Below are 12,533 nucleotides of genomic sequence, written 5' to 3'. Positions count from 1 at the left end.
AAACTTTTTTCAACTGTAAAAAAAAAAAAAAAAAAAAAAAAAAAAAAAAAAAAAAACCTGAGCCTTGGCTATTCTACTTTTAACATCTTCACTGCTCCCACTATCTTTACTAATAATACTACGAAGGTTTGTAAAGCTGTTCACTTGATCAACCTCTTTGTTACCCAGCATCACCTTTTCACCTTCACTTATTCCTAGCATTAGCAACTTAGCATTCTTAACATTAATTTTAAAACCTATTCTAGTACCCTGAACTCACAAAACCTCTAAAAGTTCATTTATTTTGCTAACACTTTCATCTAGGCTGCTTAAGATATCAGCATAATCTAAGTCCAGGAAAGTTTTTCCTTCCCATTTGATTCCATGTTCTCCCATTGCCTTTCCTGTGCTTCTTAAGACAAAGTTCTTCAAAATGAACCATGTGGATAAAACAGAATCCTGCTAACTCCTGATTTAATACAAAACCAGCTGCTAACCTCATTTCCTACCTTAACCTCAGCAGTGTTATTCTTATACATACCACTAACCACTTTAATGTATTTGGCTGGTATCAAACAGTTTGTGGTAATGAACTGTAAATAAGGAGCAACCCAGCTCAATAATAACTGAAATCACAAAAACGGAATTTTGATACCAATAGATACACTAAACTGATTTCAAATATACAAGTTTCATCAAGTTTAGGCTTACCCATCAAAAGTTACAAGCCTGAAAAAATTTTCCTTATTTTCAAAAAAAGGGGGAAACATCCCTTAAAAGTGACAGAACCTTAATGAAAATCACACCATCAGATTCAGAGTATCAGAAAACCATACCGTAGAAGTTTCAGGCTCCTTTCTGTTTAAATGTAGAATTTACATTTTTTGCCAGAAGAAAGATCATGAATATGTGTTTATTTGTTTTTTTTTTGTTTTCTTTTTCCCAGGGTTGATCATATCAATCCAGTGGTCCTAGAATACCGCAAGAGGGCTCATTCAAATGGTAATTAAAAGTTCTAATGCCCTTTTTAAGTGACCAAAATATTGGAGGGCAACTAGACCCCTTCCCACGCTCATTTTTTCCCAAGGTTACGTGATCAAAATTTTGAGATAGCCATTTTGTTCAGCATAGTCGAAAATATCATAAATATGTCTTTGAGGATGACCTTATTCCCCACAGTTCCTGGGGGAAAGGCTGCAAGTTATAAACTTTGCCCACTGTTCGAACAGTTTGTGGTAACAAACTGTAAGTAAGGAGCAATCCAGCTCAATAGTAACCAAACTCTGAAAAACGGAATTTTGATACCAATAGATACATCAAAAGGATCAGATTTTAATGCTAATTTCGAATACATAACTTTCATCAAGTTTAGTCTTACTCATCAAAAGTTACGCGTCTGAGAAAATTTGCCTGTTTTTCGAAAAAAGAGGGAAACACCCCCCAAAAATTATAGAACCTTATTGAAAATCCCACCATCAGATTCAGTGTATCAGAGAACTCTACTGTAGAGGTTTCAATCTACTATCTGGAAAAAGGTAGAATTGTGTATTTTTTGCAAGAGATGCATGAAGATCACGGATGCATGTTTATTTGTTTTTGGTTGTTTTTTTTTCCAGGGGTGATTGTATCGACCCAGTGGTCCTAGAATATCGAGGAAGGGCTCATTCGAACGGAAATTAGAAGTTCTAGTGCCCTTTTTAAGTTAACAAAAAAATGGAGGGCAACGAGCCCCCCTCCCACGCTCATTTTTTCCCCTAAGTCACCCGATCATAATTTTGAAATAGCCATTTTGTTCAGCATGGTCGAAAATATAGTAAATATGTCTTTTAGGATGACTTAATCCCCCAAAGTACCTGGGGGGAGGGCTGAAAGTTATGAACTTTACCCAATGTTTATGTATAGTATTGGTTATTGGGAAGTATAGAGACGTTTTCAGTGGGGATTTTTTCTAGTAGCGGGGGGGGGGGAGGGTTATGTGGGAGGATCTTTCCACGGAGGAAGTTTCTGAAATTTTTAAGTATTAATAATGTTCCTTACTTTCAAATGAAAAAAAAAACAGTTAAAAAAACTTGTTTTTTTTTATTTAATTGAATATAGTATTGGTTATCGGGAAGTATACAGCCGTTTTCAGGAGGGATATTTTCTGGTGGGGGGGGGGGGGTCGTAGGAGGGGGTTACGTGGGTGGATCTTTCCATAGAGGATGTTTTCATGGGAGAAGGGACATTTCTATGAAGGGGACGCCGGATTTCTCAGCATTATTTAAAAAGCGATCAGAAATTAAATAAAAAAACAAGTTTTTTCATTTGAAAGTAAGGAGCAACATTAAAACTTAAAACTAACAGAGATTATTACGTATATGAGGGGGGTTTGTCCCCTAGTCAATACCTCACTCTTTACGCTAAAGTTGCTTTAGTACTTTCAAAAGAGCTATCTATTCTAATTAAATGGCATTTGTGATTCAGGGGTTTATTGTAACAAAATTCGAACTTTAGCGCAAAGAACGAGGTATTGACTAGGGGGCAGCATAAAAATCCGATTCGTTTAGTGTATCTATTGGTATCAAAATTCCGTTTTTAGGGTTTCAGTGATTATTGAGCTGGGTCACTCCTTACTTACAGTTCATTACCACAAACTGTTTGATACCAGACAAATACATTAAAGTGGTTAGTGGTATATACAAGAATAACACTGCTGAGGTTAAGGTAGGAAATGAGGTTAGCAGCTGGTTTTGTATTAAATCAGGAGTTAGCCGGATTCTGTTTCATCCCCATGGTTCATTTTGAAGAACTTTGTCTTAAGGAGCACAGGAAAAGCAATGGGAGAACATGGAATCAAATGGGAAGGAAAAACTTTCCTTGCCTTCTATTATGCTGATATTTTAAGCAACCTAAATGAAAGTGTTAGCAAAATAAATGAACTTTTAGAGATTTTGTGGGTTCAGGGTACTAGAATAGGTTTTAAAATTAATATTAAGAATGCTAAGTTGCTAAGGCTAGGAATAAGTGAAGATGAAAGGTGATGCTGGGTAACAAAGAGATTGATCAAGTGAACAGCTTTACAAACCTTCGTAGTAATATTAGTAAAGATAGTGGGAGCAGTGAAGATGTTAATAGTAGAATAGCCAAGGCTCAGTTTTTTTTATTTTTATTTTTTTTTTTTTTTACAGTTGAAAAAAGTTTGAAATTGGATCAAGTCTGCTAACCAAGGTTAGAATATTGTAAGCTACAGTGATGAGAATGGTCAAATATGGTTCTAAAGCATGGGCACTCCAAACATGGAGCATTGACAGAAATATCCAGTGGTTGAAGTTTGAATTAGAAACATAGATGAAAATCAATAGAAAGATGAAAATGAGACGAACTGAAAATTGCTGCATATTACACAGTAAAATTTTTACAGCTTTTAAGATCAGTTTTGTATATAGGCTAGGATTATGTCTGGGACCTTTTGGGGAGGGGGATATGGTGAATTTGTAAAAAAATGCAACTATAAACATCACAAAGAGAATAACATTAGAATTAAGGGATACTATATTTTTGTATTAAATTTCTGTCCCCTCAGCAGCATGGGAAATTGGTCCAGGGAAATTAGTCAAGACCAGCCTCCTCAAGATATACAACATTATAACAGATTACTTAGATAAAGGAATCCCTGTGGACTTGATTTTATTAGACCTGGCTAAGGTCTTGGACAAGGTGTCTCACAACTGCCTCAGATTGAACATTATCACATCAGGTACCCACACAGACATAGTCAAATGGGTCTTGGTCTTTCTGATAGGTTAAAATCAGCATGTTTGACTCTTCTCGGCCTATGATGACAAGGTTTTCTCAAGAACATGTGACGTTGTAAGTGGAGTTCCACAAGGCACTGTTTTGGGTCTTACCGTATTCCTTATATACATCAGCAATATGGCAAGTGGAATAGAAAACAACATCACTTTTCATGCTGATTACTCCAAGATGTTTGGACCTGCAAACCAACAAATCCTGCAGTTTGACCTTCTTAAAATCCAAACATGGATACAAGATTTACTACTTGAGTTCAACATAGCAAAGTGCAGAAACCTTCACTTTGGTAGCAACAACCCCTTCATCAGTACAATATGTCTGACCACAATTCACTGTCACACTCAGTACTTAAGAAAAGTTCTGAAGAAAGAGATGTAGGAGTGCCAATAGATGAACAACCAAAGCTCCATGGCCTCTGGCCACAAGCAGTCTCAAGAGCAAATTCATGCCTTGGTCTCCTCATATGCCATAAGTAACTGCTCTTGAAGTCTTTCTAAAGTTTTATAAGATTATAGTCAGGCCTGTTTTAGATTTTGGGGCATATCTCACCTATCTATCCTATAAGAATGATACTAGACTAATTGAGGGAGTTCAGAGGCATGCCACAAAGTGCATAGCTGGCGTGTAGGGTAAAGGCACCAATGATTCGACAGTGCAATTTCGGAACCACTGTCAAAATTTTCCTTCGAAACGGGATAGCTCAGCTTAGCCGTGACTTAGAGCGCCATCTCTTGGAGCCGTCGTTATATTTCGATAGTGCGAAACGTGGACACTATATCTGGTACAGCCAGATAAGAAAAGAACATTCAATTCGGTCAGTTTCCTGTTTTCAACACGAAAGGAGCTCCCGACAATTTTTCAGATATGTAATGTTCAAACTGTCATTACTTGGTTATTTATTGCAAGAAAAAGTTGGGATAAGCGCCAATGTGTCGAGATACATCTGATCTTCTCTGAAATGTAGCCACATTAGCTTTTTCTTGATGAAATTAAATGAAAATGGCGACGGAAATTGCATTGTCAAAACTAGGTTCCAAGTGTCGAAAATTCTTGTTCAATGTAGTGGAATACCAGGCGGACTAAAAATATTCCTTCAGCCGCATTAACGCGTAAATATCGGCTTCTATCAAGGGATTCATTTCTTTGGCGAATATCTCGAAGTAACCTTGTCGAAATTTTGGACAGACAGCAAAAGACCCTGTCGAAATATAGGTGACTTTGTCAAAACTTCACTGAACATGTAAAACAGATGAGAAATAATAGGTGTCGAAATTCCAGGATCCACTGACGAAACCATAGGCACCATAGCTGTCGAATTTACGGGTGCTTTCTGCGCAACGAGAGATTTTGATGATTATTATTTCTAATAAAAGCCTATTTCAGATATAAGAACATTTAAACAAAAGGTTTTTTTTAAACTTTGAAGTTTTACTTAAAGACACTGGATTTTTCCATCATCTGAGGAACTGCCGCTTGGCCTCATACCATGCAGGGGCGTAAATTGCTATGGGGCAGGGGGGCAGTTGCCCCCCTCCAGACCTGATTTTGTCCCCCCCCCCAGATTTTTTTAGATTATACCCTTATTTATCCTTCATCCGAATAAAAAATGACGCGTAGGCCTATGTTTTGGACAAAAATAAGAATCTGCATATGAAAATAAAATCCACTAAATCAAATAAACTTCTTAAATTTCTAGAAATCCACTCCCGTTTTCCTAGATCCTATCCCTTCCGAAATGCTAGTGAAACAATTTTGTTATACTAAATACTATTTGTATTTAATAATGCATATTAAAATTTGTTGTACCAATTTTGTTATACCAAATACTACATACTTGAAACGATTTTGTTAGTTTTATTACTTCTACTTTCTGCATAGTCTTTTATACTTTTATACATTAAATGAAGCTGAAGAAAAACAAAGAAACAAGAATATACATGTCAAATACACCAGGTTCGGCCCACAAGTATTCCCCTAGTATTTAGACGGGTGTCGAATTGGGTTTCAACTTGCAACGAAAACAGGTAACTTTTTTGTTGTATCGAATGTGAGGTTGAAAATCTTTTATTGTTGGTAAACTGGAGTTGTGTACCGTTTTCATACAAAATTCCAATCGTCGCATCAAAAATGTAAATTCCAATATGTAATTATTTTATATTGACACTCCTTACAAACCAACAGTCTGTAAATTCGTAATTCAGGAGTAGAAAAACTGTTTTTTTTACAAAAACTGTCAAATCGTTATTACCTTTACCCTATGATATTGATTACAACAAGAGACAGAAATGCCAGCAATTGCCAACACTTTTTTTCCGACATGACTATGACGACAAAATGCTGGACACAATATCCTGGTTCAGTCTTTCAAAAGTAGTTTATCCTCTATGGATTTCCATACAAGGTCTTATTACAATCCATTTTGATTTTTTTTTTTTTTTTGTATTAGTTGTTTTTGTGACCTGTATCTTTTCATAGAGTGTGTTTCAGCATTGTCATAAATTGTTATAACATTCAGTGTAACAAGCTTGGTAAAGCTTACCATGTTTTGGAATTATCCTAGCAAATATATAAATTCTGAAAAAGGCTTATGCCAACTTTGCCTCTCACTCAGACTATCTGTCTTGAGTTGTCTCTAATTAGCTACCCCCCTCCTTTATGTGCGAATATATAGCCCAAATTATATATTTTTCAATGTATTATATACCTGTAACTTCTTTTTCAAGATTTTGTTTCATAACAGTTGATTCAATTTACAGGTACACCAGTTGAAACTGTAGAGTTCTCTAGTTAAAGTGTTTAGTATATGTTTCAATATTTATTATGTTGCTTATATTATATTTATTTTGTAGGTGGTTGGGTCACACTAGATGCTTAATGCTTCCCCTTTAATGCTTGATTGAATACTCTAAATGGTGTCAGAAGTATAAGGGATAAAATATGGAACTTGGAGCTTGCCTATCTATAGACTGGAATGCAACAAACTTGAAAGTTGAATGGTCACACTTCAAACAACATGCTGAACTCATGTTTACAGGACCACTAAGTAGAAAAGAGAATGCAGTGAAATGTTCATATTTACACATAAGGGCTGGTGAGAAAGGAGGAGACATCTTCAATATGTGGACATTAACTGCCAGTGAAACAAATAATGTTACAGCATATCTAAGGAAGTTTAGTGAACATGTTGAGCAGCTTGCAAATCCAATATTTGCCAGATATCAGTTTCATAAATGTAACCAGAGAGACAGTGAATCAATAGAACAATACCTTACTGAGTTGTGCATTACAGCAAAGGAATGTGCATACAGGTGCTGAAGCAAACATTATACCAACTCAGATCCTTAACAAGGTGTTTTCAAGGCCAAAAGTAATACCAACTGCAGATATACTCACAAGTTGTACTGGTGAGCCACTGAAAGTTGCTGGCATAAGTCACTTAGATGTTCAGTTTAAGGACAGGGAACCCCAATCACACAATTCCATATAGTTGACTCAGACATGAAGTCCATACTAAGCAAACAGACTAGTGCATTGATGAATTTAATCAAGTTCATATACAACATAGAGCAGACAACAATAGAAAATACCACAGATAAAATTTTGGCAGAACACAAGCACGTGTTTGAAGGCATTGGAAAAGTGCCTGGAACATGTAAGATTCATCTGAAGCCAAGAGCAATACTGTCAGTACAGCCACCAAGAAGAGTACCTCTAGCACTTCAAAATAAACAACAAATTAGAACAACAAATCTAAAGTGGAGTAATTGAAAAGGTGACTGAGCCAACTCAATTGTCATTGTGCAGAAGGCCAATGGCAATATCCTCATTTGCCTAGATCCTGTGGAACTGAATAAATGGATACAAAGGCAAAATCTATTCCAGTTGGATGCTAGAAATGGGTACTTGTTGACGATTCTCAATGATGCCTCATCAGAGCTTACAACATTCAATACAATGTTTAGAAGATTCAACTAGAGAAGATAATCATTTGGAATAATTTCTGCTCAGGTTGAATATCAACATCAAATGGAAGAGGCCTTTGAAGGATTAGGTTTGGGTCTAATAGTAGATGATATAGCAGGTGTAGGAACAAGCAAAGAAAATCATGGCATGCAATTGAGAGCAGTTCTTCAGAGAGCATGAGAGAAGTGAGTCAAATTGAACAGAGACAAATGCATATTCAATGCAAAAGTAAGAGCTCCAGACATTGCTTGGGATGTTTAATTATCTTTCTAGATACATACCAAACTTATCCATTCTAAACCAGCCTCTGCAAGAGCTTGGGAAAACAATGGAATTTGCCTGGAAGAAGGCATGCAGTGATACCTGTCGCAGTATTTGCAAATCCTTGTGTGAACAACTTTCATATTTCAATTCAAATAACCCAGAAGTTGAGATCATTTTTGATGCATCACAACATGGCCTAGGAGCCCAGCTACTGGTAAAAGACAAAACAGTTGCATTTGGTTCATGATCCTTAAGCAACACAGAACAAAGATACTCTCAAATGGAGAAAGAACTACTAGGCATAGTATTTGCATGTAAACATTTTCATCAATATATGTTTGGAAGGAAAATCTTAGTGATTATAGACCAGAAGCCTTGATTGGTTTCTGATTGATGAATGATTGGTTTCTGAGGAAACCAATCAGTCAGGCACCACCTAGACTACAATGAATGATGCTTGCCATCCAGCCATATGACATGAGACCTACATACAGACCTGGACCACATTTCCCAGTGGCTAAAGCCCTCTCCTGTTGCATATGGCCCACACAGACCCAGAAGAAAAACTACATGTGCATAACATCATCAAAGGCATCCCCATAAAAGACCAGATGGTACAAAGCATAGCAAATAGTTCAAAATATGATAAAGAGATGAACATTCTAGATGAAACAGTCAAAAACGGATGGCCAGAAAACAAAAAGCAATGCACAACTGAAATTCAAAAGTACTGGAACTCTAGGAATGAACTAGAAACACACCACAGCATTCTCCTAAAGGGAGATCAAATCATAATACCTAAATGCATGCATCAAGAAATCATGGCCTGTCTTCACACTGCTCACCTAGGCATTGTCAAAACAAAACAACATGCACACTCATGCATTTTTGGCTAAACATCACAAAGTACATCTCAGGATGTGAAATATGTCAACAGTTTAGTGCATGCCAGCAAAAGGAACCCCTCCAGAACTCAGACATTCTTGAGTACCCATGGGAACATGTGGGTACTAACTGATTGTTCTGGGAAGGAAGGAATTATTTGGTAATTACTGACTACTACAGCTGATGCTCTGAAGTTGATAAACTAGAAAGTACCAGCTCAGGGAGCATTATTGCTAAGCCAAAGAGTCAATTTGCACAAAACGGGATCCCAAGAATATTTACATCTGACAACAGCCCCAGTTTGCAGCAGACGAATTCAGAAGATTTACAAAACAATGGAGAATCAAACACCGCACGTCCAGCCCCAAATACCCTCAGAGCAATGGCCTCAATAAAAAGGCAGTCCAAACAGTCAAGAGGCTCATGTCTGAAGCATTAGCTGACAAATCAGATCATTACCTTGCTCTACTAGAATATTGTAACACTCCTATAGACAACTTAGTTTCCCCATCACAACTTTTGATGAGCAGACAGCTAAGATCAGTAGTACCCTTAATAGAAATTAGCTTTATGCCCAAAGCCATGTCTATACAGAAGTACAAGGTAGCAAGAAGCTAAGAAAGACTCATATGACAGGGGGACACACCCAATCAAGCCATTAACACCAGGTCAACAAGTATGACTCAATAAAAATGGACAATCAAATAAAAGATGGATGAAGGCCACAGTAACCCATATATATGATGAATTGAGCAACTGTTCAGTGACTGTAGAGACAGAAGATGGAGTGGTATACCAATGCAATAGGAAGTTTATATGCCCCAGATACAGTACCAATGAGTGCACCTACCAGTCAAACTACAAGCCATCATTGACAAACATGGAGGTGCCAAAGATAATGAACCTTCCAAAGAGTTGCCAGAAAAGCCCAGTCCATCCAGCAACACCAATTGAAATTGGAGCCTGCTGGAAGAATCTTTCAAGACACCAAGAGCAAATCAACAACCTATGGATCAGGAAATTCAGAACACACCATCTTGTTCTAAATTCAAAACTAGAGTGCTCTCACCATATACATCCTTGAAGACAACTAGATCAGGGAGGATCTTAAAGGTACCAGCTAGATTAAATCTATAGCCTGGGCCATCCCTTAAGACTATTCAAAGACCAAGAACGTTAAAAGAAGGAAGATGTAGAGTTCTCTAGTTAAAGTGTTTAATATGTTTCTTTATTTATTATGTTGCTTATGTTATACTTATTTTGTAGGTGCTTGGGTCACAATAGATACTTAATGCTTGATGTTTAATGCTTAGTGTTTAATGCTGGACAGAATATTCTACAGAAACAACTAAGACACATTCTGAGAATAGATAGAAAATATACAATTTGGGCTATATATTTGCACATCAGGGGAGAATGGGGTAAAGTATAGTGGGGCTGCATGCAAAATGTGTTAACTATGATCATTCAGTATATTACAAAGTAAAAATTGTTTTCCTAAAAAATGAAATATATAATTTGGTCTATATATTTGCACATTAGGGGGGATGGGGGTAAAGTATAGCAAGGCTGCATATGAAATGTGTTAACTATGATTAATCTGCATAATATGAACTAAGCATTGTTTTCTTAGCAAGTTCCCTTCTCTCCAGGTAGCTATCTAGGCAAATACCAAGAATGGAATCACAAGTCATGGAACCATGGAACAAGAACAAGTGGAACCATGGAACAAGTCATGCCTACCTCATCATATAGCCTGAGCATCTTGCTGGGAAAACTGATACCACTTTTTACCCAACCATCTTGCAGACTCTACCTGAAGTTGCTGCTGTGAGGTGATGTCAGCTCTGAACCCCCAGGAGGATGGCCATTGTGAGCCATAGGTCTACTTACCTTGTGATCACTGTTACTGAGTGGGCATAAATTGTACTCTCTTAGTAGGCTACTGTGTGTTAATGGGTCCTTAAACAGTGACAAAAATTCCTAATCGTCAAAACAGGGCAAAATAGGGTACATATTTACCAAATCATATTATTGAGTTTCAAATAAAGTTAATACACCATTTGATGCCTTTTTTTATGCTGATTACAAATATAACAATCATTTCTATTGGAAATGAATTTTAGCCCCCTCCCTCATGGGCATAGGCAGCATATTGTCTAGGGGGGGTGGGGCAGTTGATAGTGTGATGGAGTTTTATCAACTGTTTTTTCCAAACCATCTGCTTTTTCAGCCATATCTAATGTAAATTAGGGTAAAGTTCTACCAAATCATATTATTGAGTTAGGAATAAAGTGAATACACCATTTGATGCCTTTTTGTATGCTGATTATGAATATAGGGCCTAATAATCATTTCTATTGGAAATGAATTTCAGCCCCCCTATATATGCTAATTCAGGGGTCGGTCTATATAGGGGGGGCTGAAATTCATTTCTGATAGAAATGATTATTATATTTGTAATCAGTATAAAAAAGGCATCAAATGGTGTATTCACTTTATTCCTAACTCAATAATATGATTTGGTAGAACTTTACCTAAATTTGAAGGTCTAGGGGGGGCGGCTGCCCCCCTCCCTGTGCCCATGCCCTCCCTATATAGGCCTATGTCAATTCAAGATATATATTTGCACATATGGGGGTGGAGGTTAGGTTAGGGGGCGGGGGCTGAAATTCATTTCCAATAGAAATGATTATTATATTTGTAATCAGCATAAAAAAGGCACTGAATGGTGTAGGCCTAGGCTATTCCCTTTATTCCTAACTCAATAATATGATTTTGTAAATATTTACCCAAAATAGATCCAGTGTAGACCTTAATTTTGCTCTAAAATGTAAATTAAAGCATTAAGGAAAAGTTTCTTCAAGGACCTTAACTCTAGAGTTGGCTAGGCCTATTAGGCCTAGGCTGTTGTTTACAATTTGACAAGTAATAGAAGACAGCTATTGCAATTAAAGTCAATTGACGTCAAATATTTTTTCCAGATACTTAACCAAAGGATTTCATCATACTCAGGGCTGAATTTTTTTTTGTGGTAGGCCCTATAGGTTGGGCTACTCTTTGCAAAAGAACACCAAAGCACTACTTTTCCAAAGAGGATGGAACTTAATAATCTGTAAAAATTAGGCTTGTGACCTATAATTTTGAATTTTAACGATTATCATTAAGCGATTTACTAAGCGACTTACTAAGATTCAATTATCAATCTTTGAAGTGTTTCAGGAATCCCTGTTTTTAACATTTGAAATCTTTGCTTTTTGGTCGACGTTGGCTTTTTTAGTCACGGTTATCAAAGAAGGGGAAATGAAATCACCACTCTCTCTTAGAAAAAATCACAAAAAGACAAATAAACGGTGGACAACACTATTTTCACTTGAAAATTTCTGTTGTCATGTCCAACATCTACATGAGTGTTTTATATCTACATTCTGAAAACTTCTGAATAAAGTCTTTCCACAGGGACTTTCTAGTGGTTATTAGTTTTAAAGAATGGGCATCAAAGGACAATTATCAACTTTTTTCCCCCTGAAATTTAGTCAAATTCTAAGGCGAAAGTCCGAACCATTTGTGGTATAATAGAATGGATGCATTTTAAACCTATTTTCTTAGGTGAATTTATGCATACTATTTATATGTACATTTTACAAGAC

At 36.7% G+C, this 12,533-nt stretch overlaps 1 protein-coding gene across 1 annotated transcript in view; it reads right to left on the bottom strand.

Annotated features, from left to right (window-relative positions):
- The window catches only part of LOC148941902 (uncharacterized), a 76,092-nt gene extending 63,932 nt beyond the window's left edge, over window positions 1-12,160 (bottom strand). The window contains exon 1 of the mRNA XM_089102877.1: window positions 12,072-12,160. The gene's annotated coding sequence lies outside the window, so the exon portion shown is untranslated. The remainder of the gene's footprint in view (window positions 1-12,071) is intronic.
- Between the last annotated feature and the right edge of the window lie 373 nt (window positions 12,161-12,533).

This window comes from Artemia sp. Qi Xiang Cuo, chromosome 17 (assembly GCF_049724085.1).
Source record: "Artemia sp. Qi Xiang Cuo chromosome 17, ASM4972408v1, whole genome shotgun sequence".
In the NCBI taxonomy this organism is placed as follows: Eukaryota; Metazoa; Arthropoda; class Branchiopoda; order Anostraca; family Artemiidae; genus Artemia; species Artemia sp. Qi Xiang Cuo.
Note: the sequence above shows the minus strand (reverse complement) of the source record. Positions and strands in the feature narration are given on the sequence as shown.